The 19,087-nt window shown below is 41.7% G+C and overlaps 1 protein-coding gene across 2 annotated transcripts in view; it reads right to left on the reverse strand.

Annotated features, from left to right (window-relative positions):
- Window positions 1-19,087, reverse strand: part of ART3 (ADP-ribosyltransferase 3 (inactive)) — a 115,893-nt gene that overhangs the window by 31,190 nt on the left and 65,616 nt on the right. The window lies entirely within an intron of this gene.

Below are 19,087 nucleotides of genomic sequence, written 5' to 3' on the forward strand. Positions count from 1 at the left end.
ATGTTCCCAGCACTGTTTTTCCCAGGTACTGGGGGTATAACAGTGAACAAAATAAACATCTTGCCCTTGTCAAATTTATATTCTCGTGGGAGGAGGCAGTCAAATAACAACTAAAATAAGTAAGTAAATTATATAAGTATGTTAAAATATAATAAGTACTCCTTTAAAAAAAAAGTAGTACAAGGGAGATTAGGAGTGCATAGAGAGTTTGCAATTTAAATGGATGGTTAGGGATAACTCATTGAAAAGTTTACATTTGAGCAAAGTCTTGAAAGAAATGGGGGAGATCAGCCATGAAGATTGTGGTGGAAAAGTGGTCAGGCAGAGGGAATTCAAGCAGGCCAATATGGATGGAACAAATAGGTAAGAGAAGAATAGTAGGAGATATAGTCAGGGACGTAAGAGGGGTGTTAGTAAGATCATGTCTTTGCAGGCTACTGGAAAATGTTGAATTTTACTCTAAGAGAAGGGAGCAAATCACAAGGTTTGAGCAGAGGAATGGCAGGATCTGACTTCTTTTTTAAGAGGATCATCCTGGCTGTTATGCTGAGAATAATCTGTAGGGTAAAAGTAGAAAGACCAGTTTACAGGTTATTATAATAATGCTAGCAGAGATTATGGTAGCTCAAACAATGATGGTAGCAGTAAAGGTGAGGAAGGTATATGTATGTGTATGGTTGTCTTTGAGTTTGTTAAAAATACTTCTTTTGAAGATTAAATTAAGCATATTTTCAAATATGGTAAGGAAAAGTATTTGTGGGTTCTAAAAAGCTAATATATTTTCAAAAAGATGATAATTTATTAAAAAGTAAATGGAAATAATCAATAGTGATACCAATTTCTTACATAATAAAAATGTTTGGACTTAAATTCAGAATATAATTTTAAGATTGAAGCAGTAGGATGCACTGACAGAGTGGATGTGGGCTGCAAGAGAGGTAAATAATAATTCCAAGATTTTTAGCTTGTCAATGATAAAATAGGGAAGACTCTGTATAACCGATGTCCTAGAAGTCAGGTGAAGAAAACATTTCCAAGAGAAAGAAAAGATCAAAAGTGTCAAATGCTTCTGATAGGTCAAATAAGATCAGGACAGGGAAATGATAAGTGGATTTAACAATGTGGAAGATATTGACAGCCTTGATAAGAGCAAATTTAATGGAACAGTGGGAATGAAAGCCTGGTTGAAATGGCCTGAGAATGGAAAGAAAAGGAATTGGAGAAATACTCAACTCTTCCAAAAAGTTTTTCTGAAAAGGAGAGAAAAGCAATGAGGCAGTAGCTTAATGGAAGGGTTAGAGGAAAAAATAAAGAAGAGGATCCAAGAGAAAAAATTTTAAAGATGGAAAATAATAGCATGTTTGAATAATGATTCAGAAGAGAGGATGAAAATTGGTAATCTAGGAAAGAGAAGAGAGAAATACTGGATCAATGTCCTTGACTAGGCAAAAGGGTATAGAACCTAGAATACAAGTAGATGAGATGGCCTTAGATCCATTTAGTTCCATGCGTAGATGTGGCATAGGCAAAATTGAATTGAATCAACACTGTAGCTTTTCCAAGCAAGGAAAAGATCAATTTAAAAAAATATATTTTTATTGATTTCAGAGATGAAGGGAGAGGGAGAGAGAGACAGAAATATCAATGATGAGAGAGTCATTGATCAGCTTCCTCCTGCACGCCCCACACTGGGAATTGGCCCTCAACCGGGAATCGAACCATGATCTCCTGGTTCATAGGTGAAACACTCAACCACTAAGCCACACTGGCAGAGCTAGAAAAGACTAATTTTAATGATAGCTGTGGACAAAAGATTTGACTTGATATTTCACCAAGGAAAATGTATGAGTGACAAAGCAAAAAAAGATGTTCAACATCATTAGGTATCAGTCAATGTAAATTAAAACCACGATATATCCATTAAAACGGCTACAATTAAAAAGACTGACAACATCAAATGCTGATGAGGATGTGAATGAAGCAACTGAAATTGCTAGTGGAAATGCAAAAGTTACTTTTGAAAACAATTTGACAATTTTTATCAAGTTAAATATATATTTACAATAAGACCCAGCAATCCTACTCCTAGATATTTACCCAAGAGAAATGAAAGCATATGTTCACACAGACTTGTACTCAAATGTTCATAACAGTTTGATTCATAATAATCAAAAGATAGAAATAACTCAAATTTCCATCAGCTGGTCAATGGAAAAACTATTAGAATCCTACTTAGCAATAAAAAGAAACAAACTTCCTTTTTTAGATCAGTAGTTCTAAAACTGACTGTAGTGGTTATTACATAATTCAATAACTATGCTAAAAAACACTAACTCATACACTTTAAATGGGTGAATTTTATGGTATCTGAATTATATCTCAATAATGCCATTTTTAAAAAGGAATGAATTACTCATACATGCAACGCCATGGATGAATCTCAAAAGCATTATGCTAAAAAGTCACAACAGGCTATATACTGTATGATAATATTTAAATTACATTCTAGAAAAGGCAAAATTGTAGTGACAGAAAGCAGACCAGTGATGGGAGGCCTTGGGTTGAGGGAGGAGATTGACTACAAAGAGCATGAAGGAACTTTTTGGAGGTGATGAAATGCTTTATATCATGAATGTATGGAAGTTACATGATATACGTTTGTCAAAAGTTACACTTAATTGTACACTTAAAATTTATGGATTTTATTTACATAAATTATACCTAAATACATATGGTTTTTTAAAGTAGTAATAAAAACAACCTTGTCCACATACTCCTTGGAATGTCTTGGTGTACCCCCAAAGTTATTTATATCTCAATTTAAAGACCACCACTGTAAAGCATATGAAATGTTGCAATGGCCCATGGAAGAGGCTGAAAGAGACATGAAAGATAAGGTAATGCAAAGTACATGTATCATGTATCACAGGGACTGGAGGCTAAACTAAGACATGTCAGCAGTGAATATAAATTACCATCATCCAAAGACCAAGCAGGGCCCTGGTTGGTTTTGCTCAGTGGTTGGAGTGGTTAGAATGCCAGCTCCCAGACATGCACCACAGTTACTGTGTGCAGGAGGCAACCAATCAATGTGTCTCTCTCACATCGATGCCTTTCTTTCTCTCTCTCTCTCTTCCCCTCTTCCTCCCCCTTCCCCTCCCCCTCTCCCTCTTCCTCTCCCTCTCCCTCTCTCTTTCATCCATTCTCTGAAAATCAATGGAAAAAATATCCTCAAGGTGAAGATTAAAAAAAAAAAAAAAGACCAAGCGGAATCAGACATCTCATTGAAGGCGAGTGGCCACTAGAGGTCAGCACCAGAACATGATACCTCTCCTCCAATGGCAGAACAGATTGCTCTTTGTAAGGATAGAAGGGGAAAAACAGAGAAAAGAATTATGCATTTAAATATTTACTTAGTTCTGGCCAGTGTGGCTCAGTTGGTTGAGTGACACGACACCAAAAGGTTGCCAGTTTGATTCCCAGTCAGGGCACATGCCCAGGATATGGGTTCAAACAGGGAGGCAACAGATGGATGTTTCTCTCTCTGTCCCCCCTTCCTCTCTCTCTAAAATCAATAAAAATTTTTTTAATTACGTAAAGAAGGCTGTTTCAACTCATAAGTGACTAAATTTTAATTGGCAAGATTAATGTTTCTACCTTTAGTGCACATGAGGATTTGTGAACTAAATTGATTTCCAATATAGAGGATTAGTTTCCTTTTCCCCCCCCACTATTTCCCCCCCCCTTTTTTTTATCTTGTTCAGATTATTACAGTTGTTCCTCTCCCCCCCCCCCATAGCTCCTCTCCACCTGGTTCCCAACCCACCCTCTGCCCTTATCCCCGCCCCCCACTGTCCTCACCCATAGGTGTATGATTTTTGTCCAGTCTCTTCCCGCACCCCCATACCCCTTTCCCCATGAGGATTGTCAGTCCACTCCCTTTCTATGCCCCTGATTCTATTATATTCACCAGTTTATTCTGTTCATCAGATTTTTTATTCACTTGATTTTTAGATTCACTTGTTGATAGATATGTATTTGTTGTTCATAATTTTTAACTTTACCTTTTTCTTCTTCTTCCTCTTCTTAAAGAATATCTTTCAGCATTTCATATAATACTGGTTTGGCGGTGATGAACCTTTAGCTTTTTCTTATCTGTGAAGCTCTTTATCTGACCTTCAATTCTAAATGATAGCTTTGCTGGGTAGAGTAATCTTGGTTGTAGGTTCTTGCTATTCATCACTTTGAATATTTCTTGCCACTACAGTCTGGCCTGTATAGTTTCTGTTGAGAAATCAGTTGACAATCATATGGGTGCTCCCTTGTAGGTAACTGTTTTTCTCTTGCTGCTTTTAATATTCTTTCTTTGTCTTTTGCTCTTGGCATTTTAATTATGATGTGTCTTGGTGTGGTCCTCTTTGGATTCCTTTTGTTTGGGGTTCTGTGTGCTTCCTGGACGTGTAAGTCTATTTCTTTCACCAGGTAGGGGAAGTTTTCTGTCATTTCTTCAAATAGGTTTTCAATATTTTGCTTTCTCTCTTCTTCTGGCATCCCCATAATTCGGATGTTGGTATGCTTGAAGTTGTCCCAGAGGCTCCTTACACTAGCTTCATATTTTTGGATTCTTTTTTCTTTTTGCTTTTCCGGTTGGGTGTTTTTTGCTTCTTTGTATTTCAAATCTTTGACTTGATTCTTGCGTTCCTCTAGTCTGCTGTTGGGTCTCTGTATAATATTTTTTATTTCAGTTAGTGTATGTTTAATTTCTAGTTGGTCCTTTTTCATATCCTCGAGGGTCTCACTACATTTATCAGCCTTTTCTAGGAAATTCTTTTTTTTTTTCTAGGAAATTCTTGAAAAAAACCTTATACCTGTGGTTTTGAATTCTATATCCAGTCGTTTATTTTCCTCCATTTCTTTCGTTTGTGATCTGTTACTCTGTCTCCGCATTTTTGCTGCTTTCCTGAGTTGGTAGGGTAGCTTTGTGTGCTAGGTGTCCTATAGAGCCCAGTGGCTCAGCCTCCCCAGTTACCTGAGGTGGACATTCTTGGTGCAGCCCTTTGTGGGCTGTGTGCACAGTCTTGCTGTAGTTAAGCCTTGATTGTTGTTGGTATCACTGGGAGGAATTGACCTCCAGGCCAATTGGCTGTGAGGACCAGTTGTGTCTACAATGGGAGAACTTCTGTGCTGGAGACACCTTTATGAGGCAAGACTTGCTTCAGTGGGGCTTTGGTGCTCACTGAGTCTGCCCCCTGAGTGTGTCCCTTATGGATCTGAGGAGTTGTAATCTGGATGGTCCTACTCTGACCCCTGGGTACACTGGCTCTTGGATCTCCAAGGGGGTGTAAATTTAGCCTCTGCCTGAGGCCACCCAGCAGGAGCTACAGAGAGATCTGCAGATTCCTCTTCTTTGTTTGGGTTTTGGAGGTGCCCAGATGAGGCCCAGCTGTGAAGCAATGCACGCTGCTGCGGGGCCTTGGGCCTTCTTTTGGATGTTCTGGGTCTCTCTGACTCAGCTGCAGTTTGTTAGGTAAGTTTAGATTTCAAAGGACCAGGCCATTTATATGCAAAAGTCCCTGTGCACAGATTGGATGGGGCAGAGACTCAGGGTGAAGCAAACAGCAATGGCTTCCCATCAGCCCTGCCCTAAGAGGCCCCCGGGTCTCAGTGTCCCACAGTAATCGCTGCAAGCACCTCTAAGAGAAATCCGCCCTCGAGTTCTGCCCGCTGCCAGACCGTCCAGTTTCTCCCGTATGAGTGTGGGTCCCCAGAGTCTCGCCCAGAACTGGAGTTCAGAGCAGTTGGGAGCTTGTGTCTCCCTGGGGTTTGAAAAAGCCAGCTGCATACTCAGTTGCTAGCCCTCTCCACTCGCGCCTCTGTACCTCTGCACTTTACTTCCACAGCTCCTCTGAGTCTCAGTGTGCTTTTCTCTTCCCTTCTAGTTGTAGAATTTCCACTTAGTCATCCTTCCTGTGGTTCTGGATGATGTCTGTTTTGTCTTTTAGTTGTAGTTTTGAAGTGGTTGTGCAAGGCAGCAAGTTCAGGTGTTTACCTATGCTGCCATCTTGGTTTCTCTCTCTACTTTCCTTTTTGCATGTAGTTCTTCATCTACATTATAGCATTCTGCTACAACAGAAAACTGTAGTCTGTTTTCTGCTAGCTCTAGCTGTTAGTCTGGTCTCCAACAATGGTGACATTTAATTACTGGTTCAGTAATTTAGTATTCTCTACAGATATTGAATGCTCAATTGGTAAATTCCCCCACCACAGTCTCCTGGCATTGGGTATTCTAAAGAATAATTTCTATGTCCTCCCACCTTAGTAGATGGTCCTCCCACAAATCCTAGATGAGCTTCCCTTGGCCTTGCTGAAGATCTTATAGATTAACTGGTTTGTGCCCCAGTGACCTTCATTAGGCCCAAAGCAAAACCTAGGAATTCCATCACAACAACCTTGATTTTACAGAAAACTGGAGAGGGACCTATGTCTACTCCCAGCTCATTCTGCTATGTTGCTATTTCCAACTTATTGCCTGGGTAGTCCCACATTAGACATGTTACTTTTCTAAGAGACCTTTAATATGGCCCAAGGAGAGGCAAGAAAACAATTTCCACTGCTCAAGAATTTCCTGAAACATATTGGGTTGTTTCTAAACTGCTACATCAACTTTTTCCATGGTTTCAGTCTATAGGAGCCAGAACACAGGAGTCTGATCTTTCCCCCTTCTCCTTTTCTTTCTGTTCTGGAATCAATTCTTCTACTCTTCAGTTCTTGTTTGGGGTACTTCCTATATGTTATTTCCTTCTCCTCTATCCTATGAACCAACTTTCTCTGGCATAATCTAACTTTTCCTGCCCTTGGACTTACTCTTAAAGGTGATCAGCATACAGACAGAACAGACTTTATAGCTGGGAATGAAAAGCATATCTACGTAGTATTTATACAGAATATTAGCCCTATAACATTCAATATATAATAATTATAATGTAATATATTATCATGCTTGTGAACATGTTTTTGTTGGTAGATTTTTAAAGCTCTAGGCTTTAATTCTCAACTTCTTTTTCTATTGCAGTGAAAGAAACAAATACATTCTTATCAAGGAAAATGGGTCTCTATGGCAATGACTTCAAAGTGTAGATGTATATTTGTGGAGTGGGATTATTAAAGTGTGGGAGGTATGGTATTTCAAAATATACTCCTTTAGAAATTTCTCATATGTCACTCATGATATATGTTAGCATACCGTCACATCTCCTAGCATTGTTAGTATGTATTTCTCATATGTCACTCATGATATATGTTAGCATACTGTCACATCTTCTAGCATCGTTAGTATGTCTTTCACACTATATGCACTTCATAAATGTTCATGAAAGAAGGAAAGAGAGGGATGGAGAGAGGGAAGAAAGAAAGTCAGTAGCATTACTAGGCTTAAGATTTCCTGGATAAACATTAGCAGGAACAGTATCAGCATGCTCAGGACCTAAGGGCAACAACTTGACTTTTTTTTAGATCTAATGTCCACTTCCTTGGGAAGAAGCTTTACTCATAGGGACTTTCCAGTGACAGATAAGGTGTCCTGTTTCAGGTCACTGGAAATTATAATTTGGGCCTCACTGAACACTTAGAGGAACTATGACTTAAAAGTATATACCTCTAGGTCTTAGCAAAAATGTTACAAACAGATACACTCAGTCATAAGTTCACTTACAACACTATATGCCAGACCATAGTATTCAATGTCAATGCTTTAATATTTGTACATTAACTTTATTTTCATCACCATTGTGACAGCAGTACCTGTAAGTGGGAAGCACTAAGTTATCCAATAACTATTTTCCTGTGTGCTGATGGAAGCCAAAGCCAAGTGAATTGCAACTGTTCTTAGATAACCTGCTATTGTCTTACAAATCTCTTTTGCAGCTCTAGATTTCACTCCAGAAATTTTTTACTACATTGAAATCTATAGTCAGCCTTTATGTTTGTTATTATTTAAATCAGATAACTTGATTGGTTCTCAATAAATCTAAAGCAAAGCACCAGAGTCCAACCTACAAATATTCACCACAGAAATAAAGTAACTGAGTCTACTGTGGAACAATTTTTTAAAAATATTTACAGAAACATTTTATTGAGCACCTAAAATGCTCTAGGCCAGAGATTTTCAACCTTTTTCATCTCAAGGCATACATAAACTAAGTACTAAGAATCTGCAGCATAACGAAAATATATTTTTTGGCTTATCTGACTAAAAATAGGTGGATTAAGGACATTAAACAAGGGTAGAAAGGATCTGATTGGAAAGGCCATGTGGAAGGTATGCCTTCCTAAGTAAGAGGGGAATAAAAGAAAGAATAATTTTTACTTGTAGCCCTGAACATTTCCTTTCTAAATGCATAGAAGAGCACTATGAAAAACATGAAAATTTTATATAACATGTAGAGTAAAACTGTGTCCCTGGGCATGGCTAATATAATCAAGAGTTTAGTTTTTAACTCTTCCCAAAGCTGGAAAGCCCCATGAAGTAACTATTGTTGGAACATCATTCAAACTTAAAAGGAAACTGAAGATAACTTCATGCCTTTTAATTTAATCCTACTCCCTTCTGGAACAGGAAATCTTTGCTTTTAAAAAAAGGGAAGCAAAACTAAAAGGGGTAGTCCCTCTTATAGGTAAGAAGAGTTGATTACATAAATGGGTCTGACACCTTTTTTAAATGCTTTGTTTTGCTATCTTCTTTTCTTTTAATTGAGGTAAATTTATCATATAACATTATATTAGTTTCATGTGTACAACATAATAATTTGATATTTGTATACTCTACAAAGTGATCACCACCACAAGTCTAGTTAACCTCTTTCACCATACAATGGATCCCCTTCACCCATTTGCCCACGTCTAATGCCCTTCCCCTTTGGTAACCAGCAATCTGTTCTGTGTCTATGAGTTTGATTTTGTCTTCTTTGTCCATTAGTTTCATTTTTTTATATTCCTCTCATAAGTGAAATCATATAGTATTCATTTTTCCTCTGACTTATTTCACTGATAACAATAATCACTGTTAACATTTACTGAATACTAAATATGTACCAAGCACAGTTGTAAGCACATATATTGTCATTTGATCCTCAAAGCAACCTTATAAAGAATTATTTCCCTCACTTTATCATTTTAAGAGCTGAAGCAAGGTCATCATCTAGAAGTGACAGAGCTGGAACTTGAATCCTAGTCTTTTGGCTTGAGCCCATGTTCCCAAACACTAATCTATCTCTACTTTTTATTTATTTTATTATTTTTTTAAAATATATTTTATTGATTTTTTACAGAGAGGAAGGGAGAGGGATAGAGTTAGAAACATCGATGAGAGAGAAACATCAATCAGCTGCCTCCTGCACACCTCCTACTGGGGATGTGCCTGCAACCAAGGTACATGCCCTTGACTGGAATCAAGCCTGGGACCTTTCAGTCCGCAGGCCGACGCTCTATCCACTGAGCTAAACTGGTTAGGGCTATCTCTACTTTTTAAATAGCTATAATGGAAAGGAAACAAGTAAGATAGCACCCATGTGAGAATGTAGAAATGAGAAAAGTTTTTTGGTTTTGCTCTTTCTGTGTGTCTTTTTTTTTTTTGTAACTCCAAAGGTAGAAATGGCCTGAACTAGTTAATACCCTAAATGGAAAAAAGTTTGCTGAGAGAGACTGAAAATTGATTTTATTGTTCCACTTTCAGCTTTTGCACTGATCTTGATGAAAACAGAAACAAGCTGCATTACACAGCTATTTCAGTCATTCTCTCTACAAAAAATTCTTAACTACCTATATGTGACAGGCACCATACAAGAAACTTATCATACAACAGAGAGCAAAAACCAGAAACTATCGTTGCCCTTATAAGACTATCTAGTGGGGGTGGCAGGATACTAACTAAATAATCACAAGGGAGTATCTATACTAATAAAAGCCTAGGTGGCCCTCATGCCCTCACGTCATGGCTACCCCCATGTCATCACAAGATGGCTGCCCCACATCATAAGATGGCTGCCACAAGATTGCCACCCCATCATCACAAGATGGCCACCACAAGATGGCCACCACAAGATGGCTGCCACAGATGGCCGGCAGGGGAGGGCAGTTGTGGGCAATCAGGCCAGCAAGGGAGGGAGGGTAGTTATGGGCAAACAGGCCAGCAGGGGAGGGCAATTGGAGGACAGTGTACTGGCAGGGGAGGGCAGTTGGGGGCAATCAGGCTGGCAGGGGAGCAGTTAGGCATCAATCAGGCCAGCAGGAGAGCGGTTAGGGGGTGATCTGGCAGATAGGCAGGCGAGTGGTTAGGAGCCAGCAGTCCCAGATTGTGAGAGGGATGTCCGACTGCAGGTTTAGGCCTGATCCTGCAGTCAGACATCTCCTGAGGGGTCCCAGATTTGAGAGGGTGCAGGCTGGGCTGAGGGACACCCTCCCTCCCCCAATGCACAAATTTTGTGCACTGGGCCTCTAGTATAATAATAAACTGAGATGAGTTATATGAAAGAAAAGAACACACTTCTATGAAAACATTTAATAAAGAAACCTGATCTAGATTGGAGGGGGTCAGGGAAAGCTACTCTAAAACAAAGATACTGCCCTAACCGGTTTGGCTCAGTGTATAGAGCGTCGGCCTGTGGACTCAAGGGTCCCAGGTTCCATTCCGGTCAAGGGCATGTACCTTGGTTTCGGGCACATTCCCAGTAGGGGGTGTGCAGGAGGCAGCTGATCGGTGTTTCTCTCTCATCAATGTTTCTAACTCTCTATCCCTCTCCCTTCCTCTCTGTAAAAAAATCAATAAAATAAAAGATACTGCTGAGCTCAGAACAGAAGTATGTACAATGGGAAGGGGACAGAAAATGTTCTAGGATTGGGGAAGAGCAAAACAAGGCCTGTGGGATGTATTGGAGAAGTGAAAGAAGGTTAGTGTGTGCTGATAACAAGAGACAGAGTGGTGGAAGATGAAGCTCAAGAGACAGGCAGAACCACAATAATAAATTTGCTCTTAATCTTCTGAAAGGCTATTGGCATATTTTAAGAGTACCACAGAGACACAGGATTGGAGCTGCCTTTTAAAAAAGATCCCCCTGGCTCTGTGCCCATTTGTTTCATTGTTTTAGATTCCACTTGTAAGTGAAATCCTACAGTATTCATTTTACTCTGTCTCCCTGTAGAAACTAGATTAAAGGGAAAAACAGAATGGATGAAGGGTGGTCAGTTAAGAGACTATTGCAGAATCGCATGTTTCTGGCTTGCACAACTGGTTGAACTGGTGGGTGATAGTGCCAGTACTCAGATTTAAGTACACCACTGTACAGTGAAAGATTTTTGAGTTTTGTTTTAAATATGTTGAGTTTGAGGTGTCTCTTAAATACCGAAATGGAGAGATGTTGAGTAGGAAGTTGTATAGATGAGTCTAGAATTCAGAAAAGAGATTTGGGAACCACCAATGCTCCAAATTACTGAAGCATGACCATTGACGAACTACAGTGCCTAAAATATAGCAGGTGATTTAGGATAGAAGATAGAGGATAGAAAGTGAACTGCCTAGGTCTGAATCCTGAAGATATATGGAGATAGACAGAGATATAGAGATAGAGATACAGAGATAAAGATAGAGATAGAGACAGAGACAGAGATAGATATACAAATACAGATAGTTATTTATTTTAATTAACAGGGAGGGGAAGGTGGGCCTTCAAAGAAGGAACAGCCATGGGCAGGAGGAAAATAATGAGTACAATATGACAGAACCAAAGGACAAGAATTTCAAGGAGAGGGTTAACAGTCTGAATGACTGCCAATAGACACCAAAAGCACAAACTATTAGAATTTAAAGGGAACTTAAAAATCATCTGATCCAGTGCCCTCTTATTCCCCAAAGTATGAAATTAAGATTCAATAATACCCTAGTTAGCTAGTAGAAATTAGATTAAACCCATTAATTCCTAATGCAAAGATTCTTTTCATAAACTCATTTGCCTGATGACTAGTACTTAGCTTGACCTTTCCTTCTTAAATTAAATCAGCTCTACTCCTTTAGTTTCTCACAGCTTTTCACCAAAACTCTGGCTATTTTAATGCAATCGTTTTGAAGCTTTTCCAAGTCATAAATCATAATCCAACCTAAGAGAAACCTTCACCAAACTCTAAATTAGGATGCTAACTGATCTGGAGCTGCAGTAAATAAATTGCCACCTACTCATACACACTCTCACCACCCCTACCCAAAGCTGTTACACAGTTACACATCAGGGTCTCAGAATACCATCCTACACTCTCTGTATTCAAAGGAACGACTGCTTCACTGGGAAATAACTGGAAGAGAGACCTGGAAGTTACTATTAAGTTGGCATATTCAGTCATCCTCTCTTGCCAGGGTAAAATTAAAAGTTCAGCTCCAGAAGAGATAAAGGAAGGGGAAGGTGGTAGAAAGGTAAAAACACAGGGCAGTTTCTTTTCTTCTTTTATTCAGTGATTTTACAAGGCAGAGTTAATTAGGGTAATTATTATGAGTCAATTATGAGGTAATTATTTTAGTCAATTCTAAAATTATCTTTTGAATGAAGGGCAACATATTCCATAGTTAATCTAATGGTGGAAAATTTTTAAGATCATTTGTTTTTAGAATATATTTTAATTGTTAGGGTAGTCGTGATGTTTTGAAAATAATCTTATCTGAATTTGGTTTATGACTGATAATCTAGGAACCCATAATATTTTAAAAAAGAACTATCCTGTCAAGACATAGGCTGGAAAGATCTCTGTAGTCTCAGTCCCAAACCCTGCTCCTTATTCTATGCTCCCAAAGAAAAACATCACTATTCATTACATTGAACACTGTAAGGATGCCAAAACACATGCTTTTTTTTTAAAAAAAAAACCTCAATATAGGAGCTGTATCTACAATTGAAAGTGAAACATTTGGCATGTTTGTTAATTCTAGTTTCATTTAATAACTTCTGAAGCATGTAAGTGTAAGCTTTTTTTTAGTTAATAGGAAAAATTTGAGATGCAATACCAACACTTTAGGATTTTGGTCTTGGTGTTTATATGAAATTCTGAGGCCTTGACTTAAATCTTTCATTGTATTATTATTTCCTTTTAGGTGTATTACACTAAGTAAAACTTGTTAAATAAATCTTCCTTTTATCTTCCTTTTAAAAACTAGGGGGGGGGGGGTGGAGAAAACATTACCCTTCAAACTAATGTACTGTCTCAACACAGCTGCTGGGTGATTGGGATTGGTGATTGTTTTTACATTTATAGATATTCTAGCTGTTTCACACTGTCTATGGCAGTCTCTGGGGAAGATAGTTAATCAAGATTTTTTTACTTAAGAGGCTTTCTTCCTAAATTTCTATAGAATTAGAATGAGTGAAGACTTCTTATTTATCAATGAAAGACTTAAGAAGACTATATGACAATACTAATAAAATTTAGAAGTAAATATTTGACTCTATAACTCAAGTTTCCTCCCTGATTTAATACTACTGCACCACTTAGCATACTAATCCTATCTAATAAAACAGTAATATGCAAATCATCACTCCGCTACACTCACAAGCCACGCCCACCAGCCACACACACACCAGCCAATCAGAAAGAGAATATGCAAATGCACCTAACCAAGATGGCTGCAGCCTCGGAGAGTGGCGGTTGTTGGAACTGGGATATTGGAGCCGAAGATCAGAGGGGAAGATCGGAGCCAGCGGGGGGTCCCCCACAGGTGATCAGATCCAGCTGGGGGTCCCTGCCCAGGGCCCGAGCCTCAAACAGAGGCTTGCGGCATTGGCTGGGGGCGGAGCGGGACGATCAGAGCCAGCTGGGGGTCCTGCCCAGAGCCCAAGCCTTGGCCAGAGGCTTGCAGCCTTGGTCACTGGGGCGGAGCCTGGTGATCGGAGCTAGCTGGGGGTCCCTGCCCAGAGCCCAAGCCTCTGCCAGAGGCTTGCAGCCTTGGCTGGGGGTGGAGCCCTCGAGCGGAGCCAGCTGGGGGTCCCTGCAGGTGATTGGAGCCAGCTGGGGGTCCCTGCCCAGAGCCCAAGCCTCTGCCAGAGGCTTTAGGTCTTGGCTGGGGGTGGAGCCCGCGAGCGGAGCCAGCTGGGGGTCCCTGCAGGCGATTGGAGCCAGCTGGGGGTCCCTGCCCAGGGCCCAAGCCTCAGCCAGAGGCTTGCAGCCTTGGCTGGGGGTGGAGCCGGGCGATAGAGCCAGCTGGGGTCCCCTGCGGGTGATCGGAGCCAGCTGGGGGTCCCTGCCCAGAGCCCAAGCTTCTGCCAGAGGCCTGTGGCCTTGGCCGTGGGTGGAGCCGGGCGATTGCACCAGCTGGGGGTCCCTGTCCAGGGCCCGAGCCTCAAACAGAGGCTTTCAGCCTTGGCCAGGGGAGAAGCCTGTCGAACAAGCCAGCTGGGGGTCCCCTGCCAAGGGCTGGAGGCTTTAGGCCCTGGCAGGGGCGGAGCTGGAGATCATAGGAGATAGGTGTGAACTACAGAGGAAATACCTTTTCTGACCTCTCATTGGCTAAGCTCCCTGTATGCCACTGGTAATATTCTTAGTAACTTGGGTATAAGAATCCAAAAAGGTGATCTAGGGCTTTTCCACCACACTCCTGGAGAAAAAAACGAAGGTCCGCTGCTGGAGGGCTGAGAAATGTCATAACCTGCCCTACACGGTTTGGCTCAGTGGATAATGCCTAGGTTTGCCAACCGCAGAGTCCAGGTTAGATTCTGATCAAGGGCATGTACCTAAGTTGCAGGCTCTTCCCTGGCTGGGGCCCAGGTCAGGGCTCATGCAGGAGGCAACCAATATAAGTATTCCTCTCACTTTGCTGTTTCTCTCTGTCTTTCCCTTTCTCTTTCACATTCTCTAAAAGTCAATGGAAACATATACTCAGGTGAGGATAAAAAAAAAAGAAAGAAATGTCATATTCAATGAAAGACACATCTTGAAAATGCCTAAAGAAAGTTGTCATTTTTTCTTGGTGAAGGGACTGGAGTCCGTGTTGATGAAAACACCTTGGTGGCTGCGGTGACTGGGAGTGGCTCCAGCAGCGGGGTGATGGGGCTGGTGCCTTTCCCTGATCAGCCTGGTTGTCTCTCACAAAGGGAGGCCAGACTGCGGCTTAGACCTGCTCCCCATAAGGAGCGGGCCTAAGCCATCAGTAGGACATCCCCTGAGGGCTCCCAGTATGTGAGAGGGGGCAGGCTGGGCTGAGGAGACGGACCCCCCCAGTGCACGAATTTCGTGCACCGGACCCCTAGTTATTATATACTAGTGAACCGGTGCACAATTCATGCACATTGAAAGGAAATTAATTAGAAGAAATATTTTAATATTGCTATTCGCCTTTTCTCTATAATAGAAGTGTCAACCAAATTCACGATCAACAATGACAGATCGAAACACACGTGTGTGATTGGTGCCAGTGAGAGCTTAATATGTATCATGCATGTACGGGTCAACTTAGCCTTTTATAGATATAAAATAAACTTGCTTAATTAGACCTGCTTTCTGATTTAGCTAAACTTTTTCCAGCCCAGTAAAGCACCCCAACTTCTCTTTCAGGTAATTGTTAGCAACACAGCAGTAAATGTCAACACAAAGCAGATTATTATTATAGATCAAGCAGGGAGAACAAAGGGTAAAAATATTTAACTGTAGCAGTGTTTGACTATATTCTGCGCAGTGAGAAAACCTGAAGTCATTTTCAAGTTCCACTATTTCTTACTTCTTTTCAGTCGGATCAAGTTTCTAAACTTTCTAAATCTCCATTTTCCAGCTAATGAAATGAAAATAGGATCCTACTGAGTCTCCTATCTACCTACTCCAGGACTTCTGTGAGGATCAAATGAGATGAGGCAGTAAAATGTTTGCACCTAGCTATAAAGCAAGTCGTGTTCCTGAGCTGAAGAAACTGCAAGGAGGCTAGTTACTAGGGAGAGGAAGCCGGGTGTTGCTATGTGATGTCATTACCCAGCACCCACAGCAACCGTTTCTGGGCTGGGCTGGATTATGAGCCATAATTTGCGCCATGGGGTCTTGGCAGTGTTGGCTGCAATTTGGTGGGCTGTCGCTCCGGGGTAGTGGTGGGGCCTGTGTCCCATTTAGGGGAAGCCGAGTGTTGGTTTGTCAGCGCCAGGTCCACAGTGCCATTTATTTTTAAACTAGAGGCCCGGTGCATGACATTCATGCACTGAGGAGGGGGGGAGGGGGTCCCTCAGCCCGGCTTGTGCCCTTTCAAAATCCGGGAGCCCTTGGGGGCTGTCCAACTGTGGCTTAGGCCCTCTCCCTGCGGGGAGAGGGCCTAAGCCACAGTCGGACATCCTTAGTGCTGCTGTGGAGGCAGGCCTCTGCACTTGCCAGCTGTGAGCCTGCCTCATGGCTGAGCGGCGCTCCCCCTGTGGGACTGATGAACAGGGGGCAGCTCCTTCATTGAGAATCTGACCCCTGGTGGTCAATGTGCATGCTAATGACAAGTTATTTCACCGTTTGGTCGATTTGCATGTTACCCTTTTATTATATAGGACTAGAGGCCCGGTGTATGAAATTCGTGCACTGGGGGGGCTGTCCCTTAGCCCAGCCTGCACCATCTCCAATATAGGACCCCTCGAGGGATGCCCGACTGCCCTTTTAGGCCCAATCCTGGTAGGATTGGGCCTAAACGGGCAGTTGGACAGCCCTCTCACAATCCAGGACTGCTGGCTCCCAACTGCTCGCTTGCCTGCCTGCCTGATTGCCCCTAACCACTTCTGCCTGCCAGCCTGATCACCCCCTAACCACTCCCCTGCCAGCCTGATTGATGCCTAACTGCCCTCCCCTGCAGGCCTGGTCACCCCTAACTGCTCTCCCCTGCAGGCCTTGGTCCCCCCCAACTGCCCTTCCCTACAGGCCTGGTCGCTCCCAACTTCCTTCCTCTGCTGGCCTGATCACCCCTAACTGCCCTCCCCTGCAGGCCTGGTCCCTCCCAACTGCCCTCCTCTGCTGGCCATCTAATGGTGGCCATCTTGTGTCAACATGGGCAGGATCTTTGACCACATAGGGGCAGCCATCTTGTGTGTTGGAGTGATGGTCAATTTGCATATTACTCTTTTATTAGATAGGATGGCCAGTGCACGTCATGGCATCTCCTGCATTAAGCATCTATCCCCTGGTGGTCAGTGTGCATCATAGCTACTGGTTGGACAGGCACATAGCCATACACACACACACACACACACACACTAGAGGCCTGGTGCACAAATTTGTGCACCAGTGGGGTCCCTCAGCCTGGCCTGCGGGATTGGGCTGAAACCAGCTCTCTGACATCCCCCGAGGGGTCCCAGGTTGCGAGAGGGCACAGGCCAGGCCAAGGGACCCCACTGGTGCATGACCGGGGCTGGGAAGGGATGTGGGAGGTTGGCCAGCCAGGGAGGGACTGCGGGAGGGCTCCAGGGTGTGTCCGTCCCGTCTTGCTCAGTCCTGATTGGCCAGACTCCAGCAGCAAGCTAACCTACTGGTTGGAGTGTCTGCCCCCTGGTGGTTAATGCACATCATAGCAAACAGTTGAGCGGCCTCCAAGAAACTTAGTGAGACCTTCAAGGATCTTAATGAGCATGCCAAAAAAAAAATGGAAAAGGACCAGTCAGAAATTAAGCATACACTGTCTGAAATAAAGAATAATATACAGAAATTCAACAGTAGACTAGAGGACCCCAAGAATCAAACCAAATATTTGAAATATGAGGAAACAAAAACACCCAAACAGAAAAACAAAAAGAAAAAAGAATCCAAAAATATGAAGATAGTGTAAGGAGCCTCTGGGATAACGTCAAGCATACCAACATCCGAATTATGGGGGTGCCAGAAGAAAAGAGAGAGCAAATATTGAAAACCTATTAGAAGAAATAATGACAGAAAACTTCCCTACCTGGTGAAAGAAATAGACTTACAAGTCCAGGAAGCACAGAGAACCCCAAACAAGAGGAATTCAAAGAGGACCACACCAAGACACATCATAATTAAAATGCCAAAAGCAAAAGACAAAGAGAGAATCTTGAAAGCAGCAAGAGAAAAACAGTTAGTTACCTACAAGGGAGCACCCATACGACTGTCAGCTGATTTCTCAACAGAAACTATGCAGGCCAGAAGGGAGTGGCAAGAAATATTCAAAGTGATGAATTGCAAGAACCTACAACCAAGATTACGCTACCCAGCAAAGCTATCATTCAGAATTGAAGGTCAGATAAAGAGCTTCACAGACAAGAAAAAGCTAAAGGAGTTCATCGCTACCAAACCAGGATTATATGAAATGCTAAAGGGTATTCTTTAAGAAGAGGAAGAAGAAGAAAAAGGTAAAGATAAAAATTATAAACAACAAAGTGACAACAAATACGTATCTATCAACAAGTGAATCTAAAAATCAAGTGAATAAAAAATCTGATGAACAGAATAAACTGGTGAATATAATAGAATCAGGGGCATAGAAAGGGACTGGACTGACAATTCTCGGGGAGAAGGGGGTGTGAGGGGTGCAGGAAGAGATTGGACAAAAATCTTACACCTATGGATGAGGACAGTGACAGGGGGTAAGGGCATGGGGTCGGGGGGGGCGGGAATCGGGTTGAGGGGAGCTATGGGGGGGAAAAAGAGGAACATTTGTAATAATTTGAACAATAAAGATTTATTAAAAAATATTTCTCACAAGAAAAATAATCTGTAACTATATATGGTGGCGTCAAATGGTAACCAGATTTACTGTAGTGATCATTTCATAATATATACAAATACTGAATTATGCTGTACCCCTGAAACTAATGTAATGTTGTATGTCAATTACATGCAACATAATGTTGTATCTCATTAAGTATACCTCAAAAAAATACATATATGTTTATTTGAAGGAATAAAAAGACTTTACCTTATGCAAGGCAAACAGGAGGAGAGAGGAGATAGAAGATAAATCCAACAAGGTTCCTGCTCTGGAGAGACCTGTCAAGTTTAACAATCTCCATCATCATTTTAGTATTTATAGGAAAATAGGTTCTGATTGTCTAAGCAATAATTCACAGATGTCTTGACTATCACTCCATCA

Source organism: Cnephaeus nilssonii (genome assembly GCF_951640355.1).
Source record: "Cnephaeus nilssonii genome assembly, chromosome: 1".
NCBI classification, from domain to species: domain Eukaryota; kingdom Metazoa; phylum Chordata; class Mammalia; order Chiroptera; family Vespertilionidae; genus Cnephaeus; species Cnephaeus nilssonii.